This window comes from Sinocyclocheilus anshuiensis, unplaced genomic scaffold (genome assembly GCF_001515605.1).
Source record: "Sinocyclocheilus anshuiensis isolate Anshui unplaced genomic scaffold, SAMN03320099.WGS_v1.1 scaffold6483, whole genome shotgun sequence".
In the NCBI taxonomy this organism is placed as follows: Eukaryota; Metazoa; Chordata; class Actinopteri; order Cypriniformes; family Cyprinidae; genus Sinocyclocheilus; species Sinocyclocheilus anshuiensis.
Window position 1 is genome coordinate 3,134 of NW_015557471.1, and position 14,978 is coordinate 18,111.

Genomic DNA, 14,978 nt, shown 5'->3' on the forward strand with positions numbered 1-14,978 from the left:
CCCATTTCTAATAAGTAGAAAAAGCTAATGGTTAGTTCTTATACAGGACGTCCCATACTATATGCAGACCTCATATGAAACTATTTTTAGTGCATCATTTTTGAGATATGGGACTATATGGTGCTTTGGAGGGCTATAGAGACGCCATTTCTAATAAGTAGAAAAAAAGACAATGGTCAGTTCTTATATGGGACGTCCATTACTATATGCACACCTCATATGAAACCATTTTACTGCAGCATTTTTGAGATATGGGACCATATGGCGCTTTAGAGCGCGATAAAGTCCCCATTTCTAATAATTGGAAAAAAACAATGGTCAGTTCTTATACATGACGTCCATTACTATATGCACACCTCATATAAAAACAGTTTACTGTAGTGTTTTCGAGATATGGGACATTATTACACGTTAGAAGGCCATAAAGACCTAATTTGTGTAAAGTAGAAGACATGAATGGTAGTAAGTAGAGAAGTATAGTTAGTCTAGTAAGTAAAAAAAAAAAAAACGTTCTCTAAAATCTATGAGTAAATCAATGGAAAACATTTTACTGTATAACTTTTAGAAGCATGAAATTATTTCACATATAAGTGTCACATATAAAACTGTACATTTATCCATTCCAATAAATAAAAAAAATAACCAATTCTTATAAGAGACCTCACCTAATATGTGCAACCATTATATAAAAACATTTTAGTGTAGCAATTTGGAGTCATTTTTGAGATATGGGACTATATGGTGCTTTAGAGGGCTATAAAGACCCCATTTCTAATGTAGAATAAAACAATGGTCAGTTCCTATAAGGGACGTCCCATACTATATGCACACCTCATATAAAAAAACATTTTACTGCAGCATTTTCAAGATATGACACATTGTTACATTTTAGAGGGCTATAAAGACCGCATTTCTAACAAGTAGAAAAAGCTAATGTTTAATTCTTATATGGGACGTCCCATACTACTGTATATGCACACCTCATATAAAAAAAAAACATTTTACTGCAGCATTTTTGAGATATGACACATTATTCTACTTCAGAGGCCTACAAAGACCCCATTTCTAGTAAGTAGAAAAAGCTAATTGTTAATTAGTGTATGCACACTATATCATATCGAACCATTTTACTGCAGCATCTTTTAGATATGGGACTAAATGGTATTTTAGAGGTCTATAAAGACCCCATTTCTAATAGGTAGAAAAAACCACTGGTCAGTTCTTATACGGGATGTCCCAAACTATATGCACACCTCATATGAAACTATTTTTAGTGCATAATTTTTGAGATATGGGACTATATGGTGCTTTGGAGGGCTATAGAGATGCTATTTCTAATAAGTAGGAAAAAAAACAATGGTCAGTTCTTATATGGGACGTCCATTACTATATGCACACCTCATATGAAACCATTTTACTGCAGCATTTTTGAGATATGGGACCATATGGCGCTTTAGAGCGCGATAAAGTCCCCATTTCTAATAATTGGAAAAAAACAATGGTCAGTTCTTATACATGACGTCCATTACTATATGCACACCTCATATAAAAACAGTTTACTGTAGTGTTTTCGAGATATGGGACATTATTACACGTTAGAAGGCCATAAAGACCTAATTTGTGTAAAGTAGAAGACATGAATGGTAGTAAGTAGAGAAGTATAGTTAGTCTAGTAAGTAAAAAAAAAAAAAACGTTTTCTAAAATCTATGAGTAAATCAATGGAAAACATTTTACTGTATAACTTTTAGAAGCATGAAATTATTTCACATATAAGTGTCACATATAAAACTGTACATTTATCCATTCCAATAAATAAAAAAAATAACCAATTCTTATAAGAGACCTCACCTAATATGTGCAACCATTATATAAAAACATTTTAGTGTAGCAATTTGGAGTTGCGCGCATTCAGAGTCAAGAAAATTCTGAGACCTTGCATAATTTCTCCAGCTTTGTGACGTATAGAAATGTCAGCTTATATAACTACAGAAAAACAATGGCCATTTCATGGAAGGCACCTCCTACTCTATCAGCACAGCTAAAATGAAGTCTGTGTACTGTGGCAGTTTGGAGTAACATGTATCTTAATACAAAACGCTATTTAACCACATAAGTAGAAACACTGACTATTTTTAAAAGGCACATAATACATGAGGGATACCCAATCCTGTTTCAGGAGATCTACCTTCCTGCAGAGTTCAGTGTCGTCCTGCTTCAGCAAATCTGTCTGTAACTATCTATTGTTCCTGACTCTTAATTAGAATATGTTTGGAGCTGAACTTTCAGCGAGATCTCCAAAAGCAAGACTGGGGATACGCTATGATCCAGCCATCCGCTACTCTAAACTTTCACAGAGCAAAGACTCCATATTAGGTTTTCAGACAGTGTGTGTGAGGTATAGTGTGACAGTTCTGAAGTGTGTGTGACTTCATATTTGCTGATAGAGTAGGAAGTGCCTTGCATGCAAAGTAGGGCTACACGATTAAACGAACGCGATTAATCGTGATTGTCATGCACATTTTGTCAGTAAAGCCGGTTCTGTGATTAGTAGTAAATGTCCATCACCTGCTTTCAGGTGGAGCAGCATTTACTACATAGAGTCATAGTTCTCTGACAAGCTATGCAAAATCGCAGACGATATAATCCTAGGATTATGAAATCGATGAAATCGTTTGCGATAATGACAGCTGTTTGCTATCTTCTCAGTGAACTACGGCTCTGTGTAGTAAATGCTACTCCATCTGAGAGCACGTGAAAATGCCACATTTAATAACATGTTTTTACTCCAAACTCACTTCATAACGTCAGTCGAGTGTTTGAAATAAATCCTTCTCTGAGATGATTCTTAAACAGAATAATTAGGGCACACAATATTTAATTGTATTCTAAGCAGTGATAATGGCTATGTCGATTAGCATTTCATTATAGATATACTTTATTATGATGAAAATCATAATAATAAGAACTCCGATAAACCATATATTGCTGTAGTCTTGTGTTTATTTAGTCACGTTGAATCAATGAAAGCAGTTAAATCTGTTTATTCAGCTGCAGTGATAGGCATTTCCTGGGTTTCTTCTTCGGGGCATATTTGGATTTTCAGCGCGCACCCTCTGGCCTTCGGATGGAGATTTACTGCTGATTACAGAACTGTACTTCACTGAAAGGTATGCATGACAATCGCAGCTTCTGCCTAATCGTGATTTATTGCCTTTGCGATTTAATTTCGATTAATTGTGCAACCCTAATGCAAAGCCCATTATTTTTATCTACGTATTTAAACGGCCGTTTCTATAAGTCTCAAAATTGGAGAAACAATATACTCTCTTTAAGAGTACTTTATTTGGATGTATGCAACTTCGAACTGCCACAGTACACTTTATAGCCCTCTAAAGCACCATATGGTCCCATATCTCAAAAATGCTGCAGTAAAATGGTTCGATATGAGGTGTGCATATACAGTATTATGGGACGTCCCGTATAAGAATTAACCATTAGCTTTTTCTGCTTATTAGAAATGGGGTCTTCATAGCCCTCTAAAGTGTAATAATGTGTCATATCTTGAAAATGCTGCAGTAAAATGGTTTCAAATGAGGTCTGCATATAGTATGGGACGTCCTGTATAAGAACTAACCATTAGCTTTTTCTTCATCACTTTGAGGTACGATATCTATATCAGTAAGATCAGTTCCATGTGATATAATTAAATCTAGCATATGATTAAAACGATGAGTGGGCCCGGTGACATTTGGCTTGACTCCAAAAGTGTTTATTAGGTCAGTAAACTCAAGTCCTAATGCATCATTTGTATTATCAACGTGAATGTTAAAATCTCCGACAATTAGCGCTTTATCAACAGTAACCAATAGGTCTGAGAGGAAATCTGGAAATTCTTTTAGGAAATCTGTATACCACCCTGGTGGTCTATACACAGTAGCCAGAGCAAGAGATACGATAGATTTCTTTTGCATATCTGACAGTGTAAGATTAAGCAGAAGTATTTCAAACGAGTTAAACTTGTATCCTGTTTTCTGAGTAACATTGAAAATATCACTATATATTGTTGCAACACCGCTGCCACGACCAGTCTGATGGGGCTCATACTTATAACAGTAGCTTGGTGGAGTAGACTCATTTAGACCAATATAATCATTTGGTTTTAGCCAGGTTTCAGTCAAGCAGAGTACCTCAAAACTATTGTTTGTGATCATTTCATTTACAAAACCTTCTTTGGGTGCAAGTGGTCTAATGTTTAGGAGCCCAAACTTTAAAAATAGTTTTTGTTCATTTGTTTAGCAGTTTTCTGGTTTAATCACGATCAGATTTTTTCTAGATCCTGCATTAAATTTATATTTTGACCTCACTATTCGGGAAACCGACACAGTCTTTATAGATTGGACAGCGCAAGTACTTCTATCATTTAAGCAGGTAGAACAAAAGCCATAACAGCAGTTATTTGAGAATTGGCTTACTAGTCATATGGAGTGTAGCATCCTGGAGATGTTGTACGACAGGAGATCCACTCCGACTCTGCTGGGGTGCAGGCCATCAGCGTGAAAAAGCCTAGGACGCTCCCAGAAAAGATTCCAATTATGGCTATGCTGCATTTTGACTAAAGAGCAGTTTCTGTTCTTTACACCATGACAATAACCATTAATTTAAAGCAAAAAGTCCATGGCCTCCAGCTCGAGCTGCACCAAATGCAGCTTGAATGTGTCCTCACTTACACTCAAAGGTAGAGACACATCCACCATTAAAACAAGCAACAGTGAGTAAAACAATGGTATTGTGTGTGGATAGAGTATTAGCAATGTAAGCGAGATTAGCGGCAACCACGCTGGCGATGCTAACGGGCTATAAGCTAATAGCGGACTCGGGAAATCAAAATAAAACTAATGATAACAAGGCGCTCTGATTGTTTTTGTTGTAGAATACGATAGGGGATATATTCACACGTTATAGAAACGAAAATAATGGGGTATAAAATTGATTTTAAGATTAAAAAATAGACGATAAAGAATTAACTTGACTCAAACTCAAAACACGCGGCAGCAACAAAAATGGTTTTATAGGAGTTCTGCATATAGAAAGGGACGTCCCATATAAGAGCTGACTATAGAGCAATTTCAGTCATGACATTTTTGTGGGTGGAGCCTATCTGGTGGCAGAAAATGACAGTTTTAACGTAGCAGTCTATTCAACCCATGGAATAACATAATAAAAAATACAATTTTGAGTTTATATTTCAAAATTGATGTCATTAATGCAATGTTATTATATAAAAATTATTTGCATTCCGATTCAGACATCCAAATGCACAACAATAAATTTTTTCTCTTATTCCATGGATTTTACCCGTTTCCCTCCACTTGTTCCCAGTGTTTTTCTGCCACCACTATGCGCGCGCAGCTGCAAGTGATGTAACTGTGACGTCTACTCCAAAATTGGTCTATTGGGTTTTTACTAATTAGAAATGGGTCTTTATAGGCCTCTGAAATAGAGTAATGTCCCATATCTCAAAAACGCTGCAGTAAAATGGTTTAAAATGAGGTGTGCATATAGCATGGGACGTCCTGTATAAGAACTAACCATTAACTTTTTCTACTTATTAGAAATGGGGTCATCATAGCCCTCTAAAGTGTAATAATGTCCCATATCTCAAAAACACTGCAGTAAAATGGTTTTGCATGAGCTGTATGGGACGTCCCGTATAAGAACTGACCATTCATTTACTCTACTTATTAGAAATGGTGTATTTATAGTCTTGATTAAATCCGGTGAAAGAGCTTGTCTTGGAGCTAAAAAGAAAAGAACCTGACATTAAAGTAGTACAACTCCGTACTGTCCAGGCGCATCGGGATATTAAGCTTAAAACGCTTGTATTAGAAGCTGAGGCTTTGCGCAGGAAGCCTCCTGTTCCACTCCCACGCTTGATAGCTCCCTCCTCACCAACGTTTGAGGGTGTACAGTCACAATCCAGCATCGTTAACTATGACCCGCTAAGCAATACCCAGCCGAACTTTGATGTTGTGAAGTGCGTAAAATTAGTACCGCCTTTTAGCGAAGCTGAGGTAGATTGTTACTTAACTATTTTTGAGCGCATTGCTGCTAAATTGGGTTGGCCGAAGGATATGTGGGGGCTCCTCTTCCACTGTAATTTTGTAGGTAAGGCACAGGAGGTCTGTTCTTCACTTCCGATTGAGCAGTCTCTTGATTATGAGGTTGTCAAAGCAGCAGTATTGAGAGCGTATGAATTGGTTCCTGAAGCCTACCTCCAGCGCTTTCGAAACTTAATGAAAACAGCCAACTAAACATATGTAGAGTTTGCGCGAAAGAAAAAAGCACTCTTTGAGAAGTGGTGCCTCTCAAACAAGGTCACCAGTTTAGAGCAGTTGCAGGAGCTTATCTTATTGGAAGAGTTTAAAAATTGTGCTCCTGAACCTGTAGTTGTTCATTTGAATGAACAAAAGGTAAACACACTCTCTGAAGCTGCTGTGATAGCAAACGAGTTTGTGCTCACCCATAAGACAGTATTCCAATCTTCACGTCAGTCCAAACGTAAATTTTTCAATACTGAGCAAGCAGAGAAGGAAACTTCCAGTGTTCCAATGGAAATAGTAGATAAGGGTTGTAAGGCTGATGCAAAACGCACCACTACCAAATGTGTTTGTTTCTACTGTTTGGATCCAGGCCACGTCATTTCTGATTGCAAGGTGTGGAAAAAATACTGCTGGGAAATCTAAGAGTGTAGCTTTTGCTCAGGCTGTCTGAGTCCCTAAAAACTGTTCCGTGCCAGCTAAGAGTACTGGGTATGAACCCTTTCTCTTTACACTGCAAAAAATGGCTTATCTTACTTAGTATTTTTGTCTTGTTTCTAGTCAAAATATCTAAAAATTCTTAAATCAAGATACTTTTACTACATAATCCAAATGACTTAAGATATTTAGTCTTGTTTCCAGGGGAAAAAAACCCCCTAAATTAAGCACATTTAGCTTAAAACAAGTAAAATTATCTGCCAGTGGGGTAAGTAAAATACTCTTGTTTTAAGAATATTTTACTTACCCCACTGGCAGATAATTTTACTTGTTTTAAGCAAATTGCGCTTAATTTAGTTTTTTCCCCTTGGAAACAAGACTAAATATCTTAAGTCATTTTGCTGGTTCTGTTTCCCTTTGTGCTGACTCTCTGGGTAAGTCTATCTCAATTCTGAGGGACACAGGAGCAACGCCTTGCCATTCTCGGCCAAAACGGACTCTGGTACTGATGTTTTGGTCCGTGGAATAGAGTTAGAATGTGTGAGGGTGCCAGTGCATGTGATTAATCTAAAGTCTGATCTGATTACGGGTATGGTTCCTCTTGGGGTGCGAACTGAGCTGCCTGTGGATGGTGTAAGCCTCATCCTGGGGAATGACTTGGCAGGTGGTAAGGTCTTTCCCTCTCTAGTTGTGGTAGATACGCCAGATTTATCTCCTAACTCTGATATCGCTGCTTGTTTCTCCTCTGCAGTTCCTGCTTGCTCAGTAACCCGTGCACAATGTCTTGCTGACTCATTCCTGAATCCAGCAAAAGATTCTTTAATAATAATAATAATAATTTGTATTTATATAGCACCTTTCCAACACCCAAGATCACTTTACAAGTCAACAGAAACAAATAACTATCAATACCAGAAGAACACAAACCAAGAGCTGAGAGTAATATACAGAGACCACCTACAAAGTTAGATTAAAGATACAGCGAGAATGTAGATAAACATCCATAACAGGTTACAAATTACAGACTAAGAACTGAAGAGTAATACTCAGAGACAAAATGTGTTTTTAAGAGGTTTTTGAAGGAGAGAAAGGAGGATGCTTGATGGATGTTTTGGGGAAGAGCATTCCACAATCTGGGAGCCACAACACTGAAAGCCCTAGCTCCCATAGTCACCAGACGAAACTTAGAGGTGACTAACAATCCCTCACTAGAAGATCGTAAGGGAGTGGGCAGGAACATAAGGCAGGAGTAAGTCAGATAAATATGTAGGACCAAGGTTATGGAGAGCTTTATAAGTGAGAATAAGTATCTTGTAGTTTATGCGCAAGGAAACCGGAAGCCAATGAAGGTGATAGAGGAGTGTACTTTGGAGTGTACTCTTGCTATTAAACCTCAGTTAGCTCCTAATGATTCTGTGAACTCAGACTTAAAAGCAGCAGCTCTGAAATTTGACAGAGAACACTTAATTGCTGCTCAAAGATCTGATCAATCTCTAGCACCCTGTGTTGAAGCTGCTGTTCAGTTACTTAATTCGAGCAGTGCTAGAATAGCTTTTATTTGGGAAGATGATGTCCTAATGTGTCGTTGGAAGCCACATGATGTTGATGATGCTTTAGCTGACTATCAAATTGTTTTGTCCTCTGATTATCGTTCTCAGGTATTGCAGCTTGACCACGAGCATCCTCTCTCTGTCCATCTTGGGGTTAACAACACTTACAAGCGCATTTCCCGATAATTCTTTTGGCCTGGATTGAAGTCTAGTGTTTCCAAATTCTGCAAGAGCTGCCATGTTTGCCATGTAAGCCAAATCAAATCATACCTTCTGCTCCCCTCCATCTAATTCCAGTGGTGGGAGAGCCATTTGAACGTTTGATTTTGGATTGTGTTGGGCCGCTACCAAAATCGAAATGGGGACACCAATATGTTTTGACTCTGATGTGTGCTGCATCTCAGTTCCCAGAAGCTGTTCCGCTCCGTACTCTTAAAGCCCAGGCGGTAGTGAAGGAGATAGTTAAGTTCTGCTCAACGTTTGCCCAAAGTTATCCAAACCGATCGAGGTACTAACTTCACTTCCAAATTGTTCGCTCAAGTGGTAAAAGAGATAGGAGTTGATCATCAACTATCCAGCACATACCATCCAGAGTCCCAGGGTGCGCTGGACCACTTTCACCAAACCCTAAAGTCGATGCTACGTGCATATTAAGTACTGGTAGAGACTGGGTTGAGGGTTTACCACTACTAATGTTCGCAGTTAGAGAGACTGTGCAGGAATCATTGGGTTTCAGCCCTGCTGAACTTGTTTTTGGGCACACTGTCCGTAGGTCCTTGAAACTGCTAAGTGTGCCGTTATTGTCAAAAGGTAGGTCCGGTGTCTAGTAACATGTTGGAATATGTATGTGCTTTCCATGAACGTCTCTATAAGGCTTGTGATGTAACAAAATCTCATCTGGTAACTGCACAATCCAAGATGAAATTGCGTAATGACAAGACATGTGTAAAACGCAGCTTCCAACATGGCGATTTGGTTTTAAATTCACTGGTCCTTATGCTGTTGGGAAAAGGCTTACTGACACTGATTATGTAATCTCAACTCCAGATCGTAGGAGAAAAAGTCGAGTGTGTCATGTGAATATGTTGACGGCTTATGTCATGAACAAAGCCGCAAAAGAAACCCCTGTCTCTGATGTTGTGTCTGCAGTTACTACTACAGTACTGCCTACTCATATTGTCTTTTGGAAGATAATCTGGTCAAAAATAAAGACCAAATGTCCTGTAAGTGAGTACTGAGTAACTTAGACTCGTATCTTGCTCACTTGCCTAAGAACCAACATACAAATATAGTTGAGTTAATAAGCGAGTATCCCACCTTGTTCTCTGATGTTCCTCGCCAAACTACCATCCTCACACACGACATTGATGTAGGTGACTCTGTATCTATTAAACAGCATCCTTACCATGTCAATCCGCATAAACGAGAAGTAAGGAAGTCAGAGGTTAAATATTTGTTGCAACATGGATTTGCTACACCCAGCCATAGCCCCTGCAGTTCACCATGCTTGCTTGTTCCTAAATCTGACTCGTCAAATTGTTTTTGCACTGACTACCGTAAAGTTAATAACATAACCCCACATAGCAATTTTTCTCTGGCCCAGCTCCGGCCCACACAACCAGCTTTTGCTTGGCCCACATACCGCAATGAATTACAGTCCTAGACTGGAATTGGATTCCAGACAAGGGTCACATATGGGCCATAACTGGCCCAAGTCTCAGCCAAGTTAATTACCCATAACTGACCCTGAATTGGGCCAGATCAAAATGTAACATTGGAACCAAAACACAATCTGTAACCACAAAGCCCAAAACTGAGCCACACCTGAGCATGATCCACAGGTGAACTAAACCTGGCAGCCAAAATATGGGCCACAAATGGGACATAAATGGGCCATGACAGATCCCTATCTCAGCCACCTGTATGACCATAGCTGGCCCTATTCTGGTCCTATATGCTGCAACAGATGGTCTCCACATGTCAGCCTCAACAAAACCATAACCAAGCCTAATGATACACACACCTCCCAGATGAATAGTCACAACAACGACAGTATTCTGAAAAAATATTTAATCATGTTTAATCAGCAAACCAAGTTGAATGAATCTCACACCTAACATGCTTATTTGTTTTGCTTGAGCAGTGTGTTCACCCTGTTGTAGTATGGCAGGGTGATTTGGTTTTTAGGTGCTTTGGAAAACAAAACAAAAAACAGTAAAAATATATATATTTTTTAATGTTTACGCAATTAACACAAAATTCTTAAATAAGGTACTTTCTCTATTTTTGCAGTATTCAGGTGTTCATGTCCCTCAACAATATCTGCATGCACCTAAGTCTGAAGAGTACACATAATATCTAGTAGACAGCAATCCTTGTGAGTGAGAAGTCTGTTGTGGAGGCTGGATCTGGAATCATCTGGATCTATCGGTCTTCACGGACTGCCCTGAAATACAATTCAAACAAACAACGTAGTGTGAGGCTCTTACATTCACAATGCTCATTTTGGCCTCAGTGGTGAAGTGTGCAGAAAATTCTGCCGGACTGAAATTTAGTCTTTGGTGAACAGTCTTCAAGAGTGCAAATAAGATTTTAAGTTTTAAGTACCTTTTAGGCTCGTGTGAGGTTTCCACAAGCAACAAAGTCTACTTGAACAAACACTTCACTAAAGTTTAGAAAATAATATACATACAGACCGTTACAATTTGAAGTGAGGTACGTTAACAGTACTCTGGTTCTGTCTTGCCGTTATTAATTTTAATTTCAAAGATCTTTTTTTATTATCATCTGTGTCTTTTTTCGAATTATGATGGACCCCTCTGTAGGTTGTTGTGTATGAAGTGTCCTCAGTGCAGAGTTAAACAAGATGGCATTGTAGGACATACAGGAAATATTTTATATATATTTTTGAATATTTGATAAACTTTTGAATGTTCGAAGGTTTTACTTACTAGTCAGATGGTTCATAGTGCCTTGGAGATGTTCTTCAACAGGAGATCTGCTCCAGCTCTGCAGCACGGCCATGAGCATGGAAGAATATAGGAACAATATGCCACATAGCCAACAACATGTAGTATACAATGTCAGGTTTACTAGAAATAAACAAACTACAGCAGAGGTGAAATGCAGAAAAGAGAAATAATAATATACAAAACATAAAAAAAAAAAAACCATACAAAAAATCTTAAAATACCAGAATTCACATTTTTAGGTTTTACAGATGCATGATGATATAGTTGAAATATATTGTAAAAAAATTAATTTATAATTTTATTTAATAAGTTATTTAATAAGATTTCTCAGATCACCTGTGTTTCCTGTATCTCTGTCAGCAGCTCCCATTACAAATTTTCTTGTAACTTCCCGTTTTAGGGTTTTTCTGACCCTCCTGAAATCACAGTACAATTTATCAATATTTGTTTGCAATGAAAGTTCAAAACGTGTTTGAAATAGTTTCAGCCCATTAGTTCATGTGTGTCGTTACCGATTGACCCCACAGTGCAGACCTTTAGGTTAAATTAATTAGCTTATAGTTACTTCCATAAAATGTGTAGATGAGAGAGGTTTGAGCTATACAAGCTCAAACTTTCATTAATAAGAGCTCAAATCTATAGTTAGCTTACCTCTAATAGTTAGCCTCTATAGCTAGTTAACGGTTGTGATGCAAACGGTCTTTTTGAAGACACTAAACCATTCCTGTAAAGTAAAGATTCAACAGAAACGTGTCAATTACATGTAAGAAAGTGTCAGGAACGGTTGTATGTATCATTTGTGTAATTTTAGGGACTAAACTTACCTAGAGCAGTGAAAACAGCAGAGAGACGGACTCTCAGCTGAGTGAGTTGACGCCCCCTTTCCATGGTAACCCCCTCCGCTCCAGTTTAAATGCAATTTGAATGATCAATGGGCGCGCCCATTAAAACACACCAAAGTTAGGCATTTACATAAATAGTACATAAAAGTCAAATAAAATGTCCTGAAACTTCATCATGTATTGTTTAAGTGGATAGTAGGCCTACATCAAACTATAAATTGAATGAGAATATGAAAGCAGTGATTAATTTAATTAATGCATTTAACAAACACTTTTATCCAAAGCGACTTACAGTGCATTCAGGCTATACATTTTTTAACCAGTATGTGTGTTCCCTGGGAATTGAACCCACAACCTTTTGCACTGTTAATGCAATGCCCTACCACTGAGCCACAGGAACATATGTGAAGGCAAAATATTTTTTGAAATCAGTTTATATATATATATAAGTAGTAAATATGATTCGGCAAATGTCAAAAATGATTGATGGCTTTGACCTTTGTGACCTCTCCCCCTCCCCCACGTAGTGACCACCCACGTTGCGACCACCCAAGTTGTGTTGACCCCGGTGACCTGTCCAGATGTGAAAACCGGCATATGTGAAATTCCGACGTCAACCTATGACCTCCGGGGATGACATATGATGTTTGTACAGACGTATGTCCGTGTCCGAGCGGATGGCAGGCGATAAATGAAGACCTAAGGAATGTTTTGAAGATTTTAATGGTCCGTTCCCACATCCGGGGGGTTTGCCCATCTGGGGTGTGCGTGTCTGGTTGCATTCCGAGGCAGGGCATTTTTGCTCTCTCTCTCACTGTATGCGAGATGTGAGAAAGATATTGGATTTAAGGTCAATAAAAGAATAAGTAGACAATTCTAAGAGATCATGAGAACATATCATAATATGTGTGACCACACATATAATCTGATGGTTGTATAAAATAATTTAAATTAAATATGTAACATGACTAATAATGAAATTGGGGATAAAACAATAAATATATAAATAAAACTACCCTTACATTTGGTGCAGGAATGACCGTTCTGTGAATGAAATGTTTACCAAAAACCTCTAAAAACCCCCCTCTCTCTCTCTCTCTGTCTCTCTCACTCTCACACACACACACACACACACACACACAAACACACACACACAGACACAGTCATTCTGATAAATTGAAATAAAAATGTTTAGCTTGAATAAAGAATGAATAAAGAAAAAAAACCTAACATTTTTCCAGGGGAACAGAGAAACTATGTCTTCACGTTATTTCAGTATCTTCGCAAACGAGATGTTTAAGATCTCTATCCCCCTCTAAGTCTGTTAAAATCTCGGGGATCTCGGGGATCTCCGGGGCGATGACGGTCCAGTGACCTGTGATGCTATGGCATGGAGCAAGACTAATTTTGCAGCTTCAAATCGAATCTCATGCGGACCGGGGTTTAGAAATGTTTTAATTATGTAGATAATATTACATTTATTCACACGTTTTAAATATTATCTAGATTTGTTTTATTTCACAGTGTTTTGGGTATAAGGATCACGACTGTCTATCTTTCCTATTCTAACTTTGTCCGTTTGTTTACAGACGGTCTCATGTGGCTATCTTTACAGCCGTAATGTTACGCTTTCTTTTAAGAGGCTTGTTTAAAATAAATAAATTATGTGATCGCACATGATATAAAGCAAAGGAAAACATTTACACTAGTTTTATTCATCATTAAAAATATAAAAACGAGGATCGGGGAAAAAAAAAATATTTTAACAGGTCAAACGATAAGGTCTATTGGGGTCCCCGGACATGTCCGGTCACGTTTATGGAGACTTTACTTTATTATTATTATTTTACTCCCCTTTTATGTAAAGTACTCTGAATTAGCATTGTGTATGAAACGTACTATATAAATAAACATGCCTCGCCATGCCTAACAGTCCTGGTCATCCTAAATACCAGTTACGGTCAATGAGATGAAGACATGCGGAGGTAGAGAACACAACAAACATACCCTTTTGGGTCATGAAGCACCCTGTCTAACACAACACACATTCTCCAGAATGGGGTAATGATGGTTTCATTATTTCATGATGAAGACAGACTGAATATTCAGATACCAGATGGAACTGTTCGACTTTTTCTTAAGACAAAGACAATTGTTTGATTTCAAGAACACACAACCAAATCCTAATGCTATTTCACGAAATAACACAACAACGGCTGATCCGTTACAACATATAAATGTCAAGTCTGTTTTATCATAGGTATATCGTATTATTCTTGAATATAATTGTTTAGTGTAAATATGTTAACAAATTGGGTATGTAACTAATACCTCATTCAAACGCTACAGACTTCTAGGTCAGGGAACTACAAATCCCAGCATAAACCTCAGACTTCAAAAATGGCTGCCGGGGGCAATACCCCACAATACTCATACATGGCAGCGGTCTAAAACGTTGGACTTCTAAATATATGCCTGCTCAGATACCCTATATAAAAAGACTCACACCTCTGCACTATTTGTGAAGTATATGGTTCTTCCCTGTTGCGATGTTACAATTTAGTAATGTTAGCGATGCAAAGTCCGATTAATTTTCGCGAACCGATTCTTTCGTGGAGTTTGGGTGAATGAACCGCTTCAAAGAACCGTTTCGTCGGTTCCTTTAGTCATCACGCAATGATGTCAGTATACATTACTTTTCTAACAACTCAGTGTCACGTCATATCAATGAAACATTCAAATAAAGTTATCTGCGTGAACGCATATTGCTGATTATTGTCTTCCGTTCATTTTAGTTAATGATGTTTCTGGCTGCATTTTTATGCATTGATCCTTCATGTTGGATACGAGTCACGACT

General features: G+C 38.0%; 2 long non-coding RNA genes across 2 annotated transcripts in view; both read right to left on the minus strand.

Moving 5' to 3' along the window:
* The window catches only part of LOC107679299 (uncharacterized), an 11,247-nt gene extending 1,247 nt beyond the window's left edge, over window positions 1-10,000 (minus strand). The window contains exons 1-2 of the long non-coding RNA XR_001633030.1: window positions 9,990-10,000; window positions 9,397-9,398 (exon numbers count right to left, since the gene is read on the minus strand). This is a non-coding gene — a long non-coding RNA (uncharacterized LOC107679299). The remainder of the gene's footprint in view (window positions 1-9,396; window positions 9,399-9,989) is intronic.
* A 731-nt stretch (window positions 10,001-10,731) lies between these two features.
* On the minus strand, window positions 10,732-11,684 carry LOC107679300 (uncharacterized). The gene is made up of 3 exons (XR_001633031.1): window positions 11,615-11,684; window positions 11,258-11,315; window positions 10,732-10,752 (listed from the first exon to the last, which is right to left on the minus strand). It is a non-coding gene; the product is annotated as an uncharacterized LOC107679300 (long non-coding RNA).
* Window positions 11,685-14,978: the final 3,294 nt, after the last annotated feature.